Source organism: Vulpes vulpes, chromosome 1, assembly GCF_048418805.1.
Source record: "Vulpes vulpes isolate BD-2025 chromosome 1, VulVul3, whole genome shotgun sequence".
NCBI classification, from domain to species: Eukaryota; Metazoa; Chordata; class Mammalia; order Carnivora; family Canidae; genus Vulpes; species Vulpes vulpes.
The window spans coordinates 116,409,908-116,435,880 of NC_132780.1; the positions used below are offsets into that span (position 1 = coordinate 116,409,908).

The window sequence follows — 25,973 nt, forward strand, 5'->3', positions numbered from 1 at the left end:
TATCCCGTAGAGCTCTAAATACTTCATATATATCATTTGGCTTCTTTGTATAATGTCTGCACAATCGAGAAAACTATCCCCTACAGATAAGGAAAATGATCTTAAGACAAAACTATTTGACAATGCCTGAATCAAGTCTCCAGGTAGTCAGCCCCATGCTCTTTCCTTTCCATGACACTTGCTGCCTCCCTCTTGATAACTGCAATGATAATGTGGGTACTACAATGTAATCAATCAGAAAGGCTCACGAAGCATGAGAAAGTCCATACTTATTAAAAAAAAACAAGGGTTTTCCATGCAAACTATTTCTCTATCTGCTAAAAGGCCTTATGAATAAAGCTTCACTGACAAGCTTTCTCCGTGAGTCTAAGTTCACTTACAGAGCAGCCAGTCTAATAGGCTGCTCGTACTTTCCAGGGCTGCAAGAAGACAAGGCAGAGAGAGTGTGAAATGTGTAACTCAGGTTCTCAGCTCTTCCTGCCAGCCCTAGTCCTGAGAAGAAGATAGAATTCTGATAGTAATAACAGCGGCAATGGGAACAACGCTAGACATATATTGCTTATTTAATAAAGTCCTACAATATTAAAGTAAGTTAAGCAAAGAATAGTTTGGTAAAATTGTGGCAAAGGTTAAGCAAATTTTATATGGTCAAGTTTAGTGCAATCACAAACATGTAAATGACTGTCAAAAACCTTAATATTCTAATACTCATAACTATCAGCACGAGTAAACTTATTTTCCTGTATCTTTGAGGACATTTTATCATAGGAGGAGAATCGGATACTAGCCATTGGACTGAGTTCATGCTGTATTCAATACCTCATGACCTTCTGAAAGAATGTCAGTTCCCTTCTCTATTTGACTCAAAAATGGTGCTTTAACACTGCTCTTTGGGGTACATGAAAGGGTGCATTTAGATCCAATGTGCTGCAACCTGAAGTGTAAGATTCTTTATTGTTCTTGAGAAACGTGTGCCTAATTCCCTGGAAATTTACTGTTTCAAAGAGTCACAAGTCTCCTGATTGCTTCTTACCAGTCTTGAAGAGATTAGATAAGCTTCCTGCCTCTTACAAAAAGCTTTTCTTCATTCAAAATTCCTTTGAGAACAAAACATTGAACCAGAATTGGATTTTTATCAAAATATTATAAGATTGTTGAAAACTTTTTTTTTCCTCCTGATGAGACCCAGCAGTTCAAAGGGTATATTTATGTAGTTTCTGATTTAAGGGCTACTAGCAAAACACATTGCAAAGTTCAAGGATGGGCCAAAGAACAAAGGAGGGTCTGCAAAGTAGGAAAGATGGTTTTCATGAAGTTATTTTAAGAGACATGATTGGACTCTTTAACTCAGAAAGACTTGGAAGTCAAACTCAACAAGCAGAGAGTATAAAGTAACAGCTGTAGAACCCTAACAGGTAAGCATCACTTCTAATCACCATAAATTTGACATGTATATTGGTGCCATTCTACAGTGAAATTGGTTTTAGAATGATTATTCAAGAGTACTATCTAATAACAAAATGGCCATCTCAGAAATGAAGGTGTATGCATCCAGTGTTGCTAAAGTTGACACACGGAAGGAAATTCAAGATTTTGTCTAAGCAAGAGCTGTCCTTCAACAAGTGTTTCCAATCTCTTCCTCTTGCCCTTTCCCCCTTCCATGCTTCCCTCCGTCTCTCTGTCTCTCCCTTGCTTTTACTAAGAAGTTCACTTCTCATGTAGTCCTCAGTGCTAATTAGAAAACAATCTAATAATTCATAAATACGTCTGGATTTTCAGTTTTGCACTTTTTCTAGAAGCAGTTAACAATGAGCTCTTTCATTGACCAGTATCTCTAATCAGACTTATAAGGCTTCAAAAAAGTTAGTTTTGAGAAGGATAATGTAAAACTACTTCCTTTATATTGGCCTCATAAATACAATAATTTTAGTTCTTTTACTTTTCAAAGGTGTATTCAAGTATGGTATGGGCTAGTAATACAGCATTATCTGTGATATGATTGGGGTCTTGGGCACAGACACAAAGTGAGTCAGATAATGTAGAGATGTTGTAATATAGTAACGTCATAGATTCGACCTATCTTTCCAGCTCCTCATTTCTCAAAGAAGGAAATGTATAGGGGCCATTGTATTTATTTCCAGACAAGGTAATATTAGTTAATTATAAAAGCACCCTCTCAACACACTCTCTTCCTTCTTGGGAAGTCTATGAGAGCGTGCATTCCAATTCTACTTTGCCAGATAAGGAACTGAGGTGTGAGGACTGTAGAAAACTAAACGAAATCCAGGAGAAGAGCAGACTTGAAGGCTGATGGAACAATGAAAAGAATACGTGGGGTCAGACAAATCTGTGTTAGAACTCTGGCTCAGGCTTTTACTAAGATGTGTGGGGCAATTTCATTTCACTGAACCTTGGTCTTCTAAATTTTAAACTAAGGATTAAAACATGATCTTGAGGTACTGTTGAGGGAATTAAATGTGAAGAGCTTTATGCAGAGAAGACACCTGCTAAATCTTTCTTTCCTTTGTAACTTTTTATCAAAGTTTGGACTATTAGAGAGCTAATGACCTGTGTGACCACATGAGCTAAGGAGATAACAAAATGGAAGAGATAAAAACACCAAGCAGGAGATAGTACAGAGTTTGAATCAGTTAGGTCTGGCATCAATACAAATTCACTTACTGGCTTTGCAATCTTGGATGTTACTTAATCTTTCTGGAGCTCAGTATTCTCATTATAAAATGGAAATGATTCCTACTTTGCAGAGTGGTTGCTGAGTGTGGTAGCAAGGATTAAAGAAAACTTTCATAAAGCATCTGGTACATTAAGTAAACAGATTGTGAGTAATACATATTGTTCATATTTTTATTAATTACAGCTTGTCTGTAGACTCATCTCCTGTACTTAATATTCTTTTTTCCACCCAAGACCTTGAAAGGGTTATTATGGTAGGGCTGTTGATCACTGATTAGCTGGTTTAGCTGTGTTAATCTAGTTCCTAAGAATTAGGGTTACAGTTCTAGCCCTGCCATTAACTATTTAACTGTATGTCTTAGATAGGAATTCTAGGCTTGAATTTTGTTCATCTAAAATGAGGAGGCTGGAATAAATAATTCCCGTTTCCCTGTCACTATAATATTTTATGATTCTAGTATCTTTTTACTGAGTAATAGTAGATATATCCTCATATCTTTAGAGTTTAACCTACTTCTCTATGGTTTAATTTTCTATTGTATTTCTTTTCCTTTTTTCTTTTCTTTTCCTTTGGCAAAAGGGGATAATTTCTATCATTTTGCAAATAAACCAATATCTCCATTCTGACTTAGTGGTATGCCATGATATTAATGCATCATACTTTAAGTAATCTGGATTGTTTTTAATCCCAAAATTCAGTAATAATGAAATTAGTGATATTGAGGATAATGATAATTCATTTCAAGGCTTTCTATGCCTGTAGGCCCCTGGTCATTGTACATGATAAAATACACCAAAATTAAAAATAAGATTAAGGTTTAACAGTTGAAAATACATCCTGGGAGTAAAACACATTTTTGGTACTCATTGCTACATTGTGCAATGAGAACTTAAAAATAAACAAAAATAAGAGTCTCATTAACCAACAACAGAACCTTAATAATTATTAACTAGAAAGGAAATAAAATTAACCTGACCTTATCTTAGAAGGCTGTCAGGAATCTACTTTGGTTATGCAGATAGGAAATATGTTGTGAACTATTAGACCTCAGTTTCAGAAATCCAAACCCTCCTCAAACTTAGAAGTGAACCTTTGGTGAGGATTCAAAATAAATGTATGGTTGCTGTGAATTTGTACATACTATTTGCTTTTGAATTATTTTCATCTTGTTCTTTTCAATTAATTCAATTAATTACAATTAAAATACCAATATGTGTTTTTCCAGTGTATTCAAAATAAAATCCAAATTCCTCACCCTGGTTACTCCTCTGACTTCACTTCTAATTACTCTCCTCCTTTATTTACTTTCTTCTAGCCATTCTGGAATCCTTTTATTTCCTTGATTACACATAGTTTGTCTTTACTTCAGGGCAGTGTCCATGCTGCTCCTGTCTGGAGCTTTCTTTTCCTTGCATGTTTCGATTCCCATCTCAAATTCTTCACCTGCCTGATTCTTCCTGCACTTCAACTATCAACTTAAATTAAATTTTCTTAGAGAATTTTTTCCTGACTTCTCAATGGATAGTATAACAGATTTTCCCCATGCATTACTGTCTTGTATATCTATTAGCTCTTTTCATGGACTACAATTTGTAATTTTGTAATTATTTGTTTACTTATTTAATGTCTGATTCCCTTAGGACAGTGGAACTTACTGTAAGTTCCATGAGAGCCTAAGGGATCATTTCTATATTCCCTGGATTAAGCATGGTTGCGTAGTGAATTAATGATTCTGCTGTGGTAGATTCTGGAGAGTTTAGAAATGTTAATTAAATATGGACTCTATCCCTAAAGAATTTATTTTCTAGTAAAGGGATAAAGCATGCACATAAGTATCATTTGAAAATATAGAAAGTAATTCAAGTCTCAAAAACAGTGTAGATAAATAAATGCTACGTTAGTTTCCTAGGCTATTGTGACAAATTACCGAAAACTTGTTGACTTAATAGAAATACATTCTTTCACAATTTTGAATGCTAGAAATCCAAAATCAAATTGTCAGCAGAGACACTACAGGTGCTAAGTGAGTTTGGTAAGTAGGGGGGAGTTGATTATTTCTGAGTAGGTCAAAGAGGGAAGGTTTCATGGAATTAATAGCACTTAAAATAGACCCGGAAGGATGGGTTAGATTTACACATGGAAAAACAGAATAATGGACATTCCAGATGGCAGGAACAATATTAATAACGGGGAGAGGGTAGTGGTGATGGTGAGGAAATTTGGCCTGAGTGTGTGGCATATTAACCCACAAGGTTAAGTCAGAAATGAGGTTAGAATCAGATTTTAGATGATCATAAATATTGGTTAGAAATTGTTTGGTAATTAATCTAGAGTTACTAAAGTTTTGTCTGAAAAAAGGTGACATAATCTTAGGGTTCCTGTTTTAGGAAAGCTAATGAGGTAGCTGTGTTTAAAATGAACTGGTCGGGGATCCCTGGGTGGCTCAGCAGTTTAGGGCCTGCCTTGAGCCCAGGGCGTGATCGTGGAGTCCCGGGATCAAGTTCCGCGTTGGGTTCCCTGCATGGAGCCTGCTTCTCCCTCTGCCTGTGTCTCTGCCTCTCTCTCTCTCTCTCTCTCTCTCTGTCTGTCTCTCATGAATTAATAAATAAAAATCTTAAAAAAAAATAAAATGAACTGGTCTCCCTTCCCTTTGTTTCTCTTAATTAGGAGATTATTGAAGGCAAGAGAAGATGAAAACATAAGACAGAGATACCAAGGAAGGAGAATTAACAAGACCTGGCCACTTACTGGACACCTTGGGGGGTGGTGGAGGAAAGCAAGAATGATATAATTTGAGTCAAGAAGACCTGGACAATTTAGATGAAGAAAATTAGTATAGTCAAAAAGAGAATGATTAGTTTACACAGGAGGATAAATTCAATTTTGATGTACTGACTTGGAGAACACTAGTGTGCCAACTATCTGAAGATTTAAATAAGGACATTGGAAATACAAGACTGAAATTTGGGAGAGATATCAGGACTAGAGATGAAAATGTATGAGTTATCAGTAGTGTATTAAATGAAGTCATGCAACCCTGGAAAGCAGTATCAGATCATGGGGAGAGTCTGAACGTGGAGTCTGACAGACCTATTAACATTCTACCTTTTACATTCACCTGTTGTATGACCTGGGATTAATTGCCTAATCCCTCCTTTTTCTCATATATAAAGAGGGGGAAAATAATAGTATCCCTTAGTTAGGATTACGTGAATTGATTATTTAAAAGACCTATCTTCTTTAGATCTGCTTTCATATTTTGGTGGCATGATTCCCATTGAGAAACATATTTATTTTGCAATATATTATATGTAACACACTTTAAAAAAAATGTCCCCCTTTGATACTATTTCATTAAAGGCATATTGACCATGATCCTCTAAATGAATCCATGACCTATGAATGCTTTGCAACCCACACTTTGGAAAACACTGGCTCCAACCAGCTCCTATCCTCAGATCACACCATTACTATTCACTATTCCCTCAACTTTCATTTTCATTACTCCCTCTACTTGGGCTACTGGTAAATATCAGATAATTTCTTGATGGTCCAAAAGAAATGATAACTCTTTCCTTTACTGTACCCATACAACATTCTGTCCTTAAGAAAGATATATCATTACCCAAACAGATTATGAACTCCTTGATGATAGGAAGTATATTATATTTACCCTGGTAAAACGATCTGTTCATAAGAGTCACAGAGTAAATTTTGATGTATCATTATGGAAAAAATAGAGAAGAGGTCTGAGGGGAGGACCTTGTTGGGCACCTACATCCAAGGCCTTGCTCTGGCATCCTCATGCTTCAATTCTTCCTTCTCTATATACCAAAGCTTCCATGGAATTTTTTTTTAAAGATTTTATTTATTTATCATGAGAGACACAGAGAGAGAGGCAGAGACATAGGCAGAGGGAGAAGCAGGCTCCCTGCGGGGAGCCCAATACGGGACTCAAGCCCAGGACCCTGGGATCAACACCTGAGCCAAAGGCAGACGCTCAACCACTGAGCCATTCAGGTGCCCCTCCAAGGAATTTTTAAAGGCAGAACACCATCTCCTCATTCGGGGCACAAAGACATAAGCACTAATATTTTGTACATAGAAACTTGAGTGCTACACAGTAGGGATGGGAAGGTGGGGAGGGTATAAAATATATCTGAGGAAGAAACTAAGATCTATTCAGGACTTAGCTCTGGGTAAAATAATAGAAAAGTTCCCACACTGGTCTCTTTGGATTGCTAAATGACAGAATGCAATAAAGGCAACCTGAAATAAATTACTAGGGCAAGTAATTCATTTTAAATTATTAAAGTTTATTTCATTTTTTTTTCAGACCCTGGAAAACTTTTCTCTGACAGAAATGACCCCTGGCAACAGTGACATTCTGACACCATGCATGATGCACACTCTTGGGAAGTCTGAATTCCATGTCACAATGGCTCTGTTCAGATTACTGGTTTTATCATGCCTTTAAGCGCAATTAAACTACTGAAGTTTCTAATGGTCTTCTGTCCACTTCGTAAATCGTCACAAAAAATATTAAGTCGACCAAATAAATTTGCTTCTATGTGACTCATTGCACAACCAGAGGCATAATATCAAAATATACAGAAAAGATGAAAAAAAAATCTTATGACCATGAATATTTCCAGAATACCCCTTATATATTAATTTTGGACTAGTCAGTGGAGGGGATGCCAGGTCCATGGGTCTCAAAAAATGAGCATAAGGCAATTTGTCCCTCAGAAAACACTGCTTAGACCCTGAGTATAGAGGAAAGATCAAAGCCCCAGAGTTTAAATTCAGGTTTACTCTCAGGCCTAGATGTCTAAAGGATGGTCTGCATTGGTGGTCATTATGGCTTGGGTAACTTGCATGCCATACCCTGGGCCTCAGTATATTTATTTCAAAATGAGATTATTGGACTTCTACTTCTTACAGCCTTTGTACCTGTACTGTTTGATGAGGCTCTACCCTTAAATCCTTTACACCTCAATTTTTTAATCTTAAAAATATGAAATATGTTTATAAAGTTCTTTGATGTTCCTAAATGTTATTCAACATGATAACAGTACAATTCACTAAGCCTAAATTTCATCATTTTAGTTTTGCCTCAGAGGCCACATTTTATGAAAGCCTTAATTTGCATCAGCAGCAGCTGATTTAATAAAAATGAGGGGACTCCTTTGGAAATAAATTAAAATTGGTGGGGGAGGGTGGAGAATTTTGCACAAAAACAAAACAAAACACCAAAAAAAAAAAAAAAAAGGAAAGAAAGAAAGAAAAGAAAAAAACCAACCTAAAAGACAAAAACAAAAAACACACAAAAAAAAACAAAAACCACCATGAAGCTAAATATAAAAGGGGTCAGAGGGGTCAGATGGGGTCAATTGGTTCCAAATCCTTGGCTTGTTAATCTGATACCTATTGTATCATGTGCCTATTTTCTTGAAGCACAATTCACTGCATGGCAATTAGACCAATAGAGTAAAAGCCATCCTGGATTCAGGTAGGTTTATCTCTGGAGACAACTCCAATGTATGGGATGTAAGCCACACAAGTTAGGTGGAAAACTGCTGGAGAAAAAAGAAAACTGCTGGAGACCATTTCACAGAAAAAAAAGGATATGATATGAATGTGTCTTCCCCATCTTAGTGATGAGAAAGAAGAGTAAAGTCAATGAGGAGAAATATTGATAGACAGATGCCTAATGCAATACAATGAACAGTTGGTTTGCTTTTGCCAAATTCCTTTAAAATTGTCTTATGGACTGTCAAAAACTTTATTGAACCACTCTCCACAATAAATATTCTCTGACAATAAATCCTGAAGTTATGACTATTAACAAATTTTTTAATTGTATTAATAACAGTAACGGTTTCTTCATTACTATTTCTATGCCAAGCACTGAAGATTACAAAAATGAATATGAAACAGATCTAGCTTTTGGAGATCTTCCTGTCTATGGGTTTGAACTGTTGTAGTTATAACAAAAATAATATGCATCATTTATTCCCTTATACCAGCCAAGCACTGTGCTCAGTGGGCACCATGCATAAACTATCTACCCAAGCTCCCTTTTCATTCACCAGATACCCCAATGGTAAGGTGATCTTGCTCTGTCCATGCATCATCTCTCTCCTCCCACCAAAAAATGGACCTAGCAGAAATTCAAACCATACATGGAGATATTTAAACAACTTCTGTACTATCTGCAGTCAACACACAAGTCCTATAGCCAATAATGAAAGAGTCCATGAACCAAAGTGAAAATGGAAGACACTGAATCACCTTTAGTGTACTCTGTGGGACAGACACAGTGGCACTCTGAAAACCACGATGCAGCATACCCTGCATCCAGCATTCCAACAAGGACTCAAGGAGACAAATGTTATTTAAATGTTTTAAGACTCTCTAAGGAAAGACCTTGCAACACATTAAACTGCAAAACTTAGGAAGACATCATAACCTTCTGGATTTCATTACCAAAACATACATTTTGATCTAAAATTAAAAAAAAAGGATTGACTTTTCTTGTAGTATTTTACAACCTTTGAGTGCAGCATTAAAATGCTTTTCTTTTTTCCCCCACCAACTATAAGCTTCTGTTTTCTTACCCTGGGCGTCTGAATCTTTTATATGCTCGGGTTCTATTCACTGCCTGTTATTCAGACATTGAAATCCCAAGTGTTAATTGTTCTTCCAAGTACATTGACAAAACAGCAGCTAAATAAGGGTAGACCAGACTGTGGTAGACTCTGACATGCATTTATGGAACAATGGGGCTCTGAGAGACAGCCTTGTAGCTCACGGGAAGACATAAGATGTGCTATTTTGACTGCTTCATAGCAGAATGGGGAACACACGCACACAAGGGAATTATGCATTTTACTTAGTTTTGCCCAAAGTCCTCAAGGCAACAGAATCTTGTGATGTCATCATGAACTTTTTTCCTCTCCATTTCCATTGACACAAAGGCTAAAAATTTCTAATGACATCACAAAGGAAAAAGGAATCTACTTTGATTCCATAAGAAATCTATTACCTTCAGTGAAACTTGAACAGAAATAAAGCATCCCTCCTGTCAGGGTGTAGGCACTGTGTGGATGCACAGTGGGTGACACCCTCTCTAATGCAATTCAAACCAGGCAAAAAAAAAAAAAAAAAGGATTCACAATTTAGGTTGAATAAAAAAGACATACTGAATATTGAGCCCAAAAAAATTTTCTTTTTTTATAGAAGAAAATAATTTAAACATATATTTCTTCAGGGATATTTAAATTTTTACTCATGCCTGGCTACTCTGTTTCCAATGTTTTTGTCTTTTCTTGGGTTGGTCACAAAATCACAGAGGAAGAAGGTACAGGAAGCTTTCACTTACAGGAATGCAGTGCAGCTCAATCTTTTGTTTTTAAGGTGCAGTGATTTCAGTCTCTAAATGTAACTTCAGGCAGTCTGAAAAGAAACAGGTTAAAATCTCTTTCAGTTATAATTGGTATTTCAGATTTAATTAAAAATTAAACTTTCATAATGTTTCACCATCCAAAGCAATGCATTATCAGTCAAGCGTGGCTTTTTTTTTTTCTTAACAGAAAAAAAAAAAAAAAAAAAAAAAAAAAAAACCTCTTCCCAGAGTAGTTTTTTAATGAAAAGAAAAGGATCTAAAGAGGAAAAAAAAAAGCAATTCTGAAAAACAAAATATGCCTCCCTGTTTAGAACTTCATAATGATATGACTAGAAACTCAGTGCCTCTGAATTTTAGCTAAATTCTATCTGATTTTTTAAAAAACTCCTAAACAACAATTTCACAGCCTAAAGATTACATAAAATGTTAATTTTAGAGAATAAAGAAGAAAATCTATTATCTGAATATACATGTTGAAGGGAAATTATGACTTCAAATAGGTTTGGAAAAAAAATGTTAGATCTACTAGTTTCAAGTGACTGCATTGGTGGTGGGGCAGATGGTGAAGTAGAGGTAAATGAACATGTTAAGCAATACGAAATGCCCATTGCAACTTACTGTGGGCTTAGCATGCCGGATACCATCCTATATACATATATCGCATCACACGCAGCCACTGCTATGTGAAGCAGCAGGAGAGGACCATCAGGATTTGAACCAGATCTCCTGGTTTTAAATAACTGAACCACATTTTTTAATATGTATTTTTAATCTTCAAATTAAGAGTCCAGGCTTTAAAATCTCCAACTATGTCATAAATATTTGGGCTTAAAATGTCACACTATTTTTTCAATCCTTTCTTTCTTCATACAACACCATCTCTAAATAAGATAACAGTTAAAAAAAAACAGACTAGATTAAGTCATCCCTATTTTTAGCTTTAGATAACTGACACTACAGGATTTAGAAAAATATAGCTTTTTTTAGTGTAAAATGAAAATAATAGAATTATCTTTCTTTTACTTCACAGCACAGCAGTACATTTTTTTATATATATTTGTAGCACTGAATGCGGTGTGTTTATGTCCACCTTCACATTAGTGCAAGGTAATATTTTAATATCTCCACATACGAGAGCATGATCATAAATCACCCCTGAAATTGCATCTATTATTAGAAAATGCATCTTGTTCTGACTTATGAATTCTATTTTCTTTTTCCCTTCAAGTATATGGAGGAATATTTTAGGTATTGTGTCTATTTGATATATATAGATTTTTAAATGCAAACTGGTTCAGATTCACAAAATCCATCCATGAATGGATCAGAAAAAAATCACTGACATTGACTAACTAAACTTTTCCCCTGCTTCTCACATGCTTGAATTAGACTAAAAATGCACCAGTGTAAAGACAGAAATTATGGAGGCGTCACCAGGGACAACTGAATGAGAGAGGGGAGTGCACATATTTCCTTAAAAGGCAACAAAACATTCATAAAAGAAACTGACAAAAATAACTCATGCTTAGAAATTATATGGAATAACAATAATCCCCGATAAACAATTCAGAAATATAAAAACTGTCCACCTCTAAATAAATCTGCATCACCAATTGGTATTGTTCTACTCACCGCCCAAATATGGTTAGTGAAAAACTGATTCACCATCTAGTTCATACAAGAAAGTGTGATGGAAACTAGGATGCATATTTATATACAAACTATTTAACTGACAACTAGCAGTTCAATTTAATCAGTCAGATTTCCTTTTCCTCAATTCACCAGATGTTGAGTTAACTGAACTATTAATTCAAAATAATAAAGTAATTTCTATGAATAGGTAGTCTGCTATGTTACATTCTTCTCCTCCCTTCACGTATTCCTCATCCTCTTTGACCTTTCTCTTCACTTCTGTTTCTGCATGTTTCTTCCTTACTTTCACTTTCTTCCTTATTTTTTCCCTCTCTTTTTTTTTTCCCCTTGGTGAGGGTAATGAAGCTCAAAAATAACATCTTGTATCCTGTTGAGGGAAACTTGGTCACAACTATCCTTCCAGATGACAAACTCATTCTTAAATGTCTGTTTCCCAATCCAAAGAAAACAGAGCAATTGAGAAAATAGAGACGCAACATCACTTACCACTACCAACACCACCACTTTTAATTCCCATGCTACATTCATCACAAGGAGGACTAAAGTTTATTTATATTATCCCCTAACCTCAAATAGGACCACAAATAAGACTAATAACAGGACCATTTTGTGGCACTCAGGCAAACGGCTGGGCAAAACAGATGGATCTTACTTTGCGCCAGGACTCAAAAAATACAGTCGCCAACTCACTGTTGGCGACTACATATCTTGGCCCAAAGATGGACCTGGAAGTGGGACCAGTTGTCTCTGATATGAATACTGTTCCTATTCATATCTGCCTCATGAGATAATCATTAACTCTGTCACCATGTAGTGGGGGTAAGTTTTGGATGGAACCTGGAAAAATGGTCATCAAGGAAGTGAAATATTCTGAAGGCATGTCGGATTAGATTAGGGAGCACAAAGTCAGGGCTAGAACATTTTTGGCAATACTATCTACTTTTCAACTTCCTGTTTTATTTTTTTTTAACAACTTCAGTACTGTACACTGTACCCACCTTTAAAAGAGTAGATTTCCAGAGTATGTGTGATCAATAAGAATAACTTGCTCTTGACATTTCAGGTCCCAAAATCTGTTAAAATTTTTAAAAGTCACCCAGATCGATCTCGGTCATTATTAAAATTGACTACCAGTGTCAGACTTCTTTAATCAGGACAAAACTATGTAAGGCTTTATAGATTACAGTCAACACCCAGTGATGCACTGGGAAACAGCTCAGTCAGTAATCAATGCAAATTACAAAGCCCGGAAGAATGCTTCTCTTGGCAGAGACCCTTTAGCAAAAGAGTTGTACATTCTGCACTAGTTAGAGATTCTGAATGGCTTTCCAGAGAAGTGGCAAATGCATTATATTACAGTAACCTATCCTGTAACTCACAAGTCCAAAAAACAAAGCCCCAGATGATGAAGAAAACTGAAGGGGGGTGAGGAACTATAGATCGCAACACTGACTAGTAACACAGGGCTGCTTCTGACCACACTCTGTACTTTTCAAAAAATCCTCACATGCATAGGAGTTTTAGGTATCACCAGGTCTTCAAGAAAAGAACAACAAAGTACTCTACTTTAGGAGGTCCATGCTAATTCGGGCATTTTTCTTAATGTTCTCCCAACTATTCAGCATTGATTGTATCTTGCTCAGATTGTTTTTTGAGAGTTCACTCACCTCTCTATAATGTATTCATTCTGACATTGCTTAGATGATTTTTAAGAGAAGCCCTGCCTGTGGTCAGTGTAGAGGGAAATTATAATATTTTAATTATTTCTCATTGACTTTTTTTCCTTTCCTTTAAACAAAAATTTATTATGGGAAATCTCAAACACTCACAAGAGTAGAGAGCATAGTAAAATGAGCTACCGTATATGGTATGAGTATATTCATCACCCACAGGCCATCTTTTTTTTGTCTATACTCATCCACTTTTTCTTCGACTAGCTCATTTTAAAGACAATTCCAGACATGTCATTCTACTCACAAATACGTTAGTTTGTAGTGCTAAAACGAATGGCTTCTGAAAATCATAATATTATCATCCTGCATCAAAAATAATAGCAATTCTTTAATGTTTAATGTTATCCAATATCTTAGGTCAAATGATTGACTTCTGAATGTTTTTTTGTTCTTTGTTCATTTTGAACTGGCTAGTTTGAATTAGGATCTAAACAAGATCCACATATTACATTTAAATCATGATTCTCTTTTAACTTTTAAATCCCCCATTCCTTTTCTTAAAATTACTTTGTATTTTGGAAATTTTCCCATGTATTGAAAAGTTGTAAAGATAGTGCAGAGAATTCCTGCATTTTCTTCACTATTTAACATTAACATCTTACATCACCGTGGTAAATTTGTTAAAGGAAGAAATTAACATTGATACAATACTATTAATTACATACTTTATCCAGATGTTACCAGTGTTTCTACTACTATCTTTATTCTGTTCCAAGGGTCTAATCCAGGATACCACATTGCATTTAGTCGCCATTTCTCCTAATTCTTCTCTGATCTGTGACCGTTTCTCAGTCTTTTCTTGTTTTTTATCACCTTGATAGTTTCAAAGAGTAGTAGTCAGATATTTTTAATAATAATCCAAATAACAACTTAGATTTGTCTGATGTTTCTCGTGATTGTAGTTTTAGGGAAGAATGCAAATGAATGAAGAGCTCTTCTTGTAAAATATCAGAAGGTACATGATATACATATGACTTCTCACTGGGGAGGTTAATCTTGGTAATTTGGTTAAGGGAGTGTCTGCCAAGTTTTTCTCTTCTTAGTTTTAATTAACATAATTTCACTTTTAACAATCTTGAGATATAATTTACACAACACAAAATTCACCCTTTAAGTGTACAACTTAAAGACTTTAAATAAATTTAGAGTGGTCATCACCATAGCTCAGTTTTAGAACATTCTTTGTCACTCCAGAATGACCTTTCATGTCCTTAATCAACCCATTCTTACCCCCAGGCCCAAACAATAACTAATCCGCTTTCCGTCACTAAACATTTACCTTGTCTGGACATTTCATATATTTGCAATCATACAATATCTATCATCATGCATATGGCTTATCATAATGTTTTCCAGATTCATCGATGTTGTGGTATGTAGCAATAGCCTGTTCCCTTTTATTGACAAATAGTATTCCATTGTGTGGATGTACCACATTTTGTTTATCCATTCATCAGTTGGTGAACATGTAGATTGTTTTTAGTTTTTGATTATTATGAAAAATTCTGCTCTGAACATTGACATATATAGAAGTCTATGTGGGAACACATGTTTGCATTTCTCTTGAGTAGATATCTAGAAGTGAAATTTCTGGGTCATAAAGGTAAGTTTATTTTAACTTTTTAAAAATATATTTTTTAAAAGATTTATTTATTTATTTATTTTTAGAGAGGTTGGGGGCAGAGAGGGAGAGAATCCCAAGCAGACTTCACACTGAATGGAGTTTATTTTAACTTTTAAGAACTGCTAAGCCATTTTCTAAAGTGGCTATACCATTTTATTTTTATTTATTTCTTTTTTTGGCTGTACCATTTTAAATTTCAACTAGCTATGAGGGTTCCAATTTCTTAGCATCTTCACTAATACTTGTTATTGCATGCCTATTATTACTGCATTTAGCTAGCATAAAGCAGCATCTCTGTGGTTTTAATATACTTTTTTTCTAAGGATTAATGATATTGAGCATCTTCTCATATTCTTATTCATGAATCTTATATCATCTTTGGTGAAATATTTATTCAAACATGCTGCCCAATTTTTAATGGGGTTGCTTATCTTTTTATTATTGAAGAATTCTTTATATATTATGAGGACAAAGATCAGATATATATTTGCAAATAATAAATCTTGCAGGGGTGTCTGGGTGGTATAGTGGGTTAAATGACCCATCGAGCCCCACATTGGGCTTTCTGCTCAGTGGAGAATCTGCTGCTCTCCCTCTTCCTCTCCCTCTGCCCCTTCCCCTGCTCATGTTCCCTCTCTAAAAATACATAAAATCTAAAAAATTTTCTCCCACTCTTTTCATTTCATTAGTGATATCTTTTGAAGTATTAAAGTTAATTTTATTGAACTCCAAATTATCAATTTGGAGTTTTTTAATTTTTTGTGTCATGTTTTGGTGCCATATCTAAGAACCCTGTCTATCTCAAGGTCATGAAGATTTTCTCCTGTTTCCTTATAGAAGTTATATAGTTTTAGCTCTCACATTTAGGTCCATGATCCATTTTGAATTAATCTTTGTGTATGATGTGAGATAAAGATATAAAGCCTTTTTTCATATAGTTCTAGCACCATGGATATTCATTTATATTTCATATAGTCCTAGCACCAATTGTTCTAACACTATTCATTTAAAACAACAACAACAAAAGTATCCCTGACCCCAACAAATTGCTTCAGTACCTTTGTCAAAATCAACTCACCAAAAATATAAAGGCTAATTTTCTGAATTTACAACTACATTCTATTGATTTATCTATCAGTACTATACCCTTCCTTACTATCATTTTTATAGTAAGTTTTAAAACCATGAGCATAGTTCATCTAACTTTGTTTTCCTTTTCAGAATTATTTTCACTGTTCTGGGTCCTTTGCATTTTCATATAAATTTTGGGATCAGCTTGTCAATTTCTACAAAAATGCCTTTATTCTTTCTGATGCTATTGTGAATAGAATTACTTTAAAAAATTTCATTGCTTACTGGTAGTATATAGAAATACAATTGATTTTTGTATAATTATAAAATAATATATATCATATTTTGTACTATAATATATAATTCTATATAATTACAAAATAAAATATAATTTGTAAACATGCTGAGCTCATTTATTTGTGTGCATGAAGGTAGTCCTTAAGCTTTTCTACATAATTCATTTTCTGCAAATAAAAAGTGTTAACTTTTTACTTTCTAATCTGGATGCCTTTGGTTTCTTTCTTTTCTGTTATGTTTATTTTCCCCCCTCTCCTTTTCTTTTTCTTTCTTTCTTTCTTTCTTTCTTTCTTTCTTTCTTTCTTTCTTTCGACAGAAACCCTAGTACAATGTTGAATAGAAGAGGTGAGAACCCTCCTTGTTCTTAGGGTTAAATCAGTTAGTCTCTCATCATTAAGTGTGATGTTAGTTGTAGATTTTGCATAGGTGCCCTTTGTCAGGTTACAAAAGTTCTCTTCAAGTCCTAGTTTATTGAAAGTGTTTGTCATGGATGGTGGATTTTCTCAAATACATTTGTGTATTGCAATAGTCACAGGGTTCTATCCTCTATTCTATTAATATGATATATTACATTAATTAATCAATTAATTAATTACTGAATGTTCAACCAAACTTGCATCCTTAGGATAAATCCTACTTGGGCAGGATGTATAGTACATTTACAAATTGCTGTATTTGAATTGTGAATATTTTGTTGAGGACTTTGGTGTCTATATTCATGAGGGCTAATGGTTTCTTATGACATGGTTGTTTGGCTTTGGTCTCAGCATAATATTATTGTCATAAAATGAACTAAAAAAATGTTCCTCTTCCTTCTATTTTCTGAAAAAGTTTGTGAAATATTGGTATTGTTTCTCTTTAAATAATGGATAGGATGCAGTGAAGTTATCTTCATCCAGATTTTCTTTGTGAGATGACTTAATTAATAATTTCATCTCTTTGCTATTATAGATCTATTCAGATTTCCTATTTCTTTTTGAATTGGTTTCAGTAATTTGTGCATTTCCAGCAGCTAGATAATTTCACCAAAGTTGTCTTAGGAATATATTTGTTCATAGTTTTACCTTTTAATCTTTTTAATTTCTATGGAGTTGGTAGTGGTGTTCAGCTTTTATTCCTGAGTTCAGTAATCTATTATCTTCTCTACTTTTTCATTAGTCATTCTAGCTACATGTCTGTCAATTTTATTGGTCTTTGCAAAGAATCAACTCTTGTTTTCACTGATTTTTCTCTACCATTTTATTGTTTTTTATTTCACTGATTTCTGGCCTAACCTTTATAATTTTCTTCCTTCTTCTTCAATTGCATTTTGTTATATATTTATGCCATATTTATATTTATCAACTTAATATTATAATGCAATGTATTGCTTCATGTGGATTTTAGTTACTGCTGCCATTTCCTTTCAACCTAAACGATTTCCTTTAGTATTTCTTACAAGGTCTATTAGCATAATTTGCCTCAGTCTTTGTTTATCTTGGAATATCTTTCTTTTATCTTTATTTTTGAAGAACAGTTTTGCTGAGTATAAAATTCTTGATGGTTACTTTAAAAATCTTTTTTCCTTCAGCACTTTGAGTGTGTTGTTCCTTTGCCTTTAGTTTTAATTGTTTCTGATGAGGAGTCAATGTTTCTGATGAGAAGTCAGAGACTTCTCTGATGAGAAGTCATCATCAATGATGATGATGGTTACATTGTTAATCAGAGTGTTGTTTCCTATATTGAATGAGTCTTCTTTTAGTGCTTTCAAGAATTTCTCTTTTTCTTTGGCTTTCAAAGTTTGACTAGAATGTGTCAATATATGGATCCTTTTGCATTTTTCACACTTGGAGTTTGCTGAACTTCTCAGATGTGTAGATTAATGCTATTCGTCACATTTGGCAAGTTTGGGGCCATTATTACTTCAAATATCATTTTCTGTCCTTTATTTTCTTCTTTCTTCTCCTTCTGTTACACATGTGTTAGTATGCTAGATGGTATCTCAGGTTTCTGAAGCTCTGTTTATTTTCTTCCTTTTTTTCATGTTTTTCAGATTAGATAATTTCTACTGATTTATCTTGAAGTTCACGGATTCTTTCTTCTGCCATCTCAGATCTATTGTTGAGTCCCTTAGAATATTCTTCATTTTAGTTATTGAGCTTGTAAAATCCAGAATTTTTGTTTCTTTAAAAAAAAGTTCTCTCTTTATATTGATATTCTTTATTTTAAAAGTAATTATACATTTTAATTACTTAACATAGTTTCCTTTAGTTATTTGAATATATTTTTAACAGTTGCTTTCAAGTTTTTGCTAAATTTGATATCTGCTCTCCCTCCTCCAACCTAGGGACAGTTTCTACTGACTGCTTTCATAACTGGGTATTGGTTACACTCCTGTTTCTTTATATGTGTTATGATTTCTTTCTTGCAAGTTGACATTTTATATAATATATTATAGCAACTCTGGCTTTGGATTTTTCCCTCCAGAAGATTGTTGTTGTTATTGTTATTTATTTGTTTAGTGATTTACCAATCTAATTCTGTGGGGTCTATCTCCTTCATGTTGTGCAGCTGCTGATGTCTATGGTCAGTTTTTATAATTCCTATTTTCATTTTTTTAGCTAAGCCTTGCCCCTATGTCAGCACAGTTTGCAGTTCACATCTAATGATTGGTCTGGAGTTGGATTCAAAGACTCTGAGGGCAATAAACTAACATTTTTTGCTGACGTATGTGTATGGGTTGGAAATGCATTCAATGTTCAGGCATTTAACATGTCTTCCTTGGCTCTTACTTTGTACTGGGATCGCTCATATCTCCTCTTTGCAGAAGGTCTTAGGTTCAGCCTTGGGTATGTGGATATCTTGGACCCTCTCTGGCCACTTATTCCTAGAATATGTGTAGACTTCAAACCACCAGGGATATGTTAATATTAATGCCTACTACAGCAGCCTCCTTTTCCAATTTTCCTTGTTACACTTCTGGCAATTTACCAGTCTATTGCCTGCCCCAACCTGAATTGCAACTTCAGGCTACTGTAATGTTTATCCTCTCTATTTGTTTACCACTGAGACTGCTACTGTTTGTGACACCTAGGGGCATGTGATTTTTCATGTTCTGCTCCATTGAGTCAGCCCCTTTCAGCAGAAAGTTGTGAGTTTTCATGGCTTAGCCTGCCACAAAAGATCTATTGTGCCAATGGAGTTTGGGAAGGGTTAAGTGGTGGATGTAGTCTGGCTAAAAACCCGACCTTATTTATCCCTGTTGTCTTACCATAATTCTTAATATGGCTCCTTTTACTCTCAGAAGTATCTAGTTTGGGTGATATAATTTATGAACTCTTTTTATATAATGAGTATAAAAAACTTGTGATATTTCTTCAGTAAATAACTATTGCCTAATTATATTTCATGTAATACAAGATTTGGAGGCCCAGCTACAGGGGTGTGTATATGGGTGGGTGGGGAAGTCCAAGTGCCATTGAATGAAGGTTTCCATGATGGTTACATGTAAATAGGAAATCCTCAACTGCCTGTTCCACTACATCTCTAAAAAAAGTCTAAGAGTTCTAGAGATTAGGAATTTCTGCCAATCAAGAGGACTAGGACATGGATGGAAGGTGAGTCTGAGGGTACAATACTTCCCTAACAGGAGATAAAGAATTCTGCATGTCCTTACAATGCTGACAGAAACCACACAATGAGAAGAGCTAGCATTTCATGGTTCATAATGAGTTGCCAAAAAATTGGAGCTGGACTGAGCTAGAATAAACCCATTCCAAGCAATTGTGGAGAACATGTCATCTAGACTTACTCTTATACCAAACAGTAGCTAAGGAATCTCCCTAAAGAGGTCCAAATACTTAAATGAATCAAGGTAGTATTTTCCAACTTATTCCCTCACAGTTTTGTGGCTATATTTCCTCAGGAACATACTAAAGGGATATGCTTCTCTGGGCACTTAACTAACTCTTACAAATCAGAAAGTTCCCATGTTGAAATAGGGAGTAATATGCACTCTAAAAATGATTTTTGCTTTACATAATGATCCACAATAAAATTCCCTTGAGAATAGATTCTCCTAGAGCATTTAAATTATGAATAGATTTACAAAATCACTCATCACATAAAATGAGATAAACATGTAGTATCTGCTTCCAGGATTTTCAAAACTTTTTTTTTTCTTCATAGAGACTGAAAGGAATGGGGAAATCAGCAAACTTTGTGCTGTAAAAATTCAGAATGTAGGATGCATCAACTTTGAATATCTTACTGATGTTTTTGGATCAACATTAATCCTTCACATTTACAAAGTGTCAAAGAAATCAAAGTATTCACCAGACTTTATCTCACACAAAAAAATGTCATAATAATTCACCTTTAACCCAGGAACCTGTAACAGTAAATATTACTACTTCTCTTTGGCAAACAAGACATCTAATCCATAAAATAAAGCATGGAACATCACACAAATTGCTTAAGGACACAAGAAAGTTTGGTGATGGAGTATGTGATAAAATTCCCTCACCTTGTAGTACGAGAATTAGGCAATATCCACGCTATAGCAAAGAAGAAATTGGAGCCTCCATCTCCCAGTTGTTTGCATATTACAGCAGAATGAAAAAAAAAGTTTAGGGATGCCTGGGTGGCTCAGCAGTTTAGTGCCTGCGTAAATCTGCCCGGCTGGGACCTGATCCTGGAGTCCCGGAATTGAGGCCCACATCCGGCTCCCTGCATGGAGCCTGTTTCTCCCTTTGCTGTGTCTCTGCCTCTCTCTCTCTCTCTCTCTCTCTCTCTTTCTCATAAGGAAATAAAATCTTTAAAAAAAAGAAGAAGAGGGATCCCTGGGTGGCGCAGCGGTTTAGCGCCTGCCTTTGGCCCGGGGCGCGATCCTGGAGACCCGGGATCGAATCCCACGTCGGGCTCCCAGTGCATGGAGCCTGCTTCTCCCTCTGCCTGTGTCTCTGCCTGTCTCTCTCTGTGACTATAATACATAAATAAATAAAAATTAAAAAAAAATAAAAAAAAATAAAATAAAAAAAAGAAGAAGAAAATAAAGGTTTAAAGACATTTTTGGGGTCCTATGAAATCACACTCTCCAGCTAATTTCTCAGGTAAAGTGGGGTGGACATTTTTTTGACTGTTTTGGCGAGGCTTTGCAATTTCTATAAGAGAATTTCAACTCAATCCCTAACTTGATTACTGTTTCTGCTATTAATTAACAAAAATAGCTTTTTTTTCCAGTAATACAACTAGAATTCATATTATCTAATAACAATTAGAGGCATAACCTAGAAAAACAATATCTATTAAAAAATTGCAGTTCTTCCATTGGAGGTTAGATCTAGATATATTCTAGAATCTTCCTTTGAATTATATCAGAATGGAGTGTCACCTACCTGGTCTGTATCTTATAAGAGTGAGGATACCAAATTGCACATCACTGAGATGTTATCAATCTAAATTGAGGGCTATAATAGAGGTATACCTACAAAATATTCTTTGTTTCTCATAAAAGTGAACATTGATCATGGTATTCATGGTATAATACAGTGACCTCTTTATATACTGAAGAGTATCAGAGGAAGATAGTTCTTTCTAGTCTGAATGTATTTCTTTAAAACAAACGGTCAAAAGTCCAGTTTGTAAATGTATATAAGATTCTTTACAGGGATCCCTGGGTGGCGCAGCGGTTTGGCGCCTGCCTTTGGCCCAGGGCGCGATCCTGGAGACCTGAGATCGAATCCCACGTCAGGCTCCCGGTGCATGGAGCCTGCTTCTCCCTCTGCCTGTGTCTCTGCCTCTCTCTCTCTCTCTCTCTGTGACTATCATAAATAAATAAAAAAATTAAAAAAAAAAAGATTCTTTACAGAATGGCTTTTAATATATAGGTCTTCTTTTAATATATAGGTCTAATTCTTATGTTTTTCCCTTATGTTTTCAGTTTACAATTACTTCATTTATATCATATACTTTATTTATATTTACTTTCATATACGTATGTGTATTTATAACATATGTCTATGTATCCTTTTAAACCACCTTTCATTCTTTTCAGAACAAGGAGATGTCCATTTATATCTCTTTTTATCTACCCTTTTGTATATCAAGCCATCTGAAGTTACAGTAAGATAGCCCAAAATTTTAGATGCCATTTCAAAATATAACCTAGATCTTCCAGGAGTCAGACTTGAAAAACTCATCTATGATTTTATGGTGACTTTATTTCATTTCCTTCCACCCTCAGTGCTATTCAAATCAGATGTCTGAAGCAAAGCAATAGATTTGTATCATCAGGGTCCCAGACTAACTTCAAGCTTAGATAAGCATCTTTTTGCTAAGCTACCTGAAGGTGATTCTTGGTTTGCTGTGCAAGAGAACAGTTTGGAACCTATAAAGCAACAGCAACTATTTTCAAATCATTTATAAAGCATATAACATAGGGCAGCCATGACTGAGTGTGCAGGTTGTACCCTGTACAAGAGCACCCAATCTAGGTGTGTGTTCCACTCTAGAAGCCATGCTCCTTGGCCCAAGTTCCATCAGTTGGAGCAAGTTATTTTTATAATTTGCACAAAGGTCCTGGAAGAGGTCACATTTTTCTAAATTGTACTAACCCTCTCTGAAAGTAACAGAGGCCCAGTATAACATATTTCTAACAAAATATAATTAATTCCACTAATATTTAGCTGGCTCTCTAACTGCTATATGCTACATAAATATTCAGGTAAGCCTCCTAGTACTAATGCCCTCACTACATGAACTTGAGTCTCCATGACTTGGGCTAAACGAGATGCTAATTACATATACAGTTTTCCTCAGGGAGACTGATTTTGAAACAGGGCAGGAGAAAAAGGATGCTTCGAACACTCTTGCCATAGATGACAACAACATAGATCATATTCTCAACATAGTGAAGCTCTTCTTCCTAAATGAAGTCAAAAAATGGGTGCAGAACCTAATGTTATTCATATTATTACTATTTCCCTAATTAAGTTGTCTCCAGTTTGGAATTTTCAGACAATGAGAAGTGATAACAAAACTTCAATACATTCTGAGACAACAGATTATTTGTGTAATGGAGTACTTTGCCTTTAAATTTAGCTCGTGGCTTCCACTCTCCCTGGGAGACTTTATACAGTTCACTCAACGAATTATTTGCAAATGGGGATAACACATAACACCTAACACATTTTTACATTAACTTTTTCTGACTACAAAATTAACATATGCCCAATGGATAAAGAAAAAAAAAGGAAAATACAGGAAAGTATAAGAAAGAAATTACAAACACCAGAAAGTCTGATCACAGAGACAATCAATTACTACTGGGATGTCAGCATTTCATTCAAACATGACAAGTTTTAATCCCAGTTTGGCTTCTTCTTTTTCTCCTGCATATCACTCAGCTGCCTCTTATTCCCACTATTTGGTATGTACTCAAGCAATAATAATTATTTTCTACAAACAAATTTAGCAATTAACCAAGTACTACTGTATTTCATAGGCCTATTATTATTATTTACTATTATTATTGCTCATTATTACATGAGTCAGGTTTTATCCAATCATGCCCTATGGAGAATATCTGTTACATATAACAAAGTATGACATTATACAAGTGTTAGATCATTTCCATTCCATAATATGGATGTTAGAAATAGCTTCCTTAACCCATGAAAAACAAAAATAAAAGAGCAAATTTGATGTCAAAATGTCAAATACTGTATATATAGGCCAAAGAAAAACTACCTTAGATAATAAAGTTGTTTCTTTATTTTTATTTTTACTATAATTACCACAATACTATAATATTAGTATGGAAAACTGAGAGTTGGCTATGCTTATAAAGGTAAAGCACTATAAAAGCCCAAAAGCATATATCTCAGGAGTCTAATCCAATTCTATCTGAGGAGCTATCCTCTTTCTGTAAACTCTGTCATGTAGAATTACATCATCTCCCATGGCTCAGATTATCTCCAATTCATAAAATGCTTTAACAAAAACTGTTATGAAGTGGGTTCTATTATATATTCACATAACTTCCTTCTCACTTTGGTTTAGCACGGAAATACACAATACATCAATATGTGTTTCATTAAGACAGTTGTTTCGATATAGTAACAAGCTGGGCAAATAGAGGAAGTGTGCTGGGTGTAATTTATTTACATTTTAATAAGACCTCAGATGAATGACACCACACAGGAAGCTCCCAGTGAGGTTAGGGAGAATGGTGGCTGAAAAAATGCCTTGAAGTTTGGAAGCTGTAAGTATTACTTAATCAATAGTATTACTTCTCAATTAGATAGGATAACAGTTCCACAGGGATAGGTATTGTGGTCTGTGACAAACATCATGCAATGCAGGCATTAAAAAATTGAGAGGGATATAAATTTTCCAAAATACGATAACATTTTCAGGTTAACTTAAACATAGATCAAATGATAAAATTTAAAATAGATGTCCCCGTGATAGAAAAATCTCATCAAAGTCCAAAGGATAGGACTCTACTTCCTTAATATACTAAAGATTACTGCTAAAATTCCCATTTAGTAGAGATGCTAACTTCATGTTAGCATTTGGATTTCTCCTACTTTACTTACATGTTAATTCTTTTGTGAATGGTTCTAAAAATCAGGGCAAGTTTTTTAATGAAATAAGAGATTCAGAAAGCAATGCTTTTCCAGTTTACAATTATAGTAGCCTGCACTACTCTTATTTCCAAATGCTGAGCAGGGTCACCTTTGTGTGAGACAAATTATCACTGGTAATATTTCAGAAATTAATGTGCATGACATTTGTCTATCTGGTGTTGTTCCAAAGACACTTTTAAAAATCTTGCAAAATAAATACAATTTTTAAGCAGCAAGTGAAGAAATAATTGTAAAAGGACAATAAGATAGGAAAAGCAAGAAGCCAGGGTGAGGTCAATATACAAAAGGTATGTTGTGAATTCTAATACATTTGCTTAAATATAGAACAAGAATATGACTATATTTATATTAGCTACTATAAAAATAGATATTTCATTAGGATGTGTTGTTTTTTCATTTTTTCCTTGTTTGTACCTTATCTACCAACCAGGAAGTAAGTTCCTGACAGTATGTGATTTACATTTTTCTGTATAATTCATAACAACTAGCATGATGCTAACTAGAAAATTGATTCTTGATCAATATTTGCTGTTTTGATTTGAGTGAAATATAAAGAATCAGGTTAAAAGGGTATAGTTTTAAAATATTCGATATTCATGCATATTATATAAAATAACAAAGAATTCTGAAAAATAAAATAAATTATAAAACTATAGTTTTATAGTAGATATAAAACATAATATATCTAATAACCTAGATATATTATGCTAACCTACACTGAAGCAAGAGAATTAATACAAAAAACCCTTCAATTGAAAATAAATCAATGTAAGTGCATACTTAAATCCCACAGATAATGCAGAAGACTCCCAGACAAATGAAAACACAATGTTGGCATCATGAAAGTGATGGGTCACAATAT

The 25,973-nt window shown here is 34.6% G+C and overlaps 1 protein-coding gene across 42 annotated transcripts in view; it reads right to left on the bottom strand.

Annotated features, from left to right (window-relative positions):
* ZBTB20 (zinc finger and BTB domain containing 20) overlaps nucleotides 1-25,973 on the bottom strand; it is a 753,858-nt gene that overhangs the window by 443,300 nt on the left and 284,585 nt on the right. For 40 of the 42 annotated variants that reach the window (XM_072723877.1, XM_072723729.1, XM_072723898.1 and 37 more), the window contains one exon: nucleotides 10,080-10,153. The exons of the other annotated variants lie outside the window; for them this stretch is intronic. The gene's annotated coding sequence lies outside the window, so the exon portion shown is untranslated. The remainder of the gene's footprint in view (nucleotides 1-10,079; nucleotides 10,154-25,973) is intronic. 42 annotated transcript variants of the gene reach the window in all.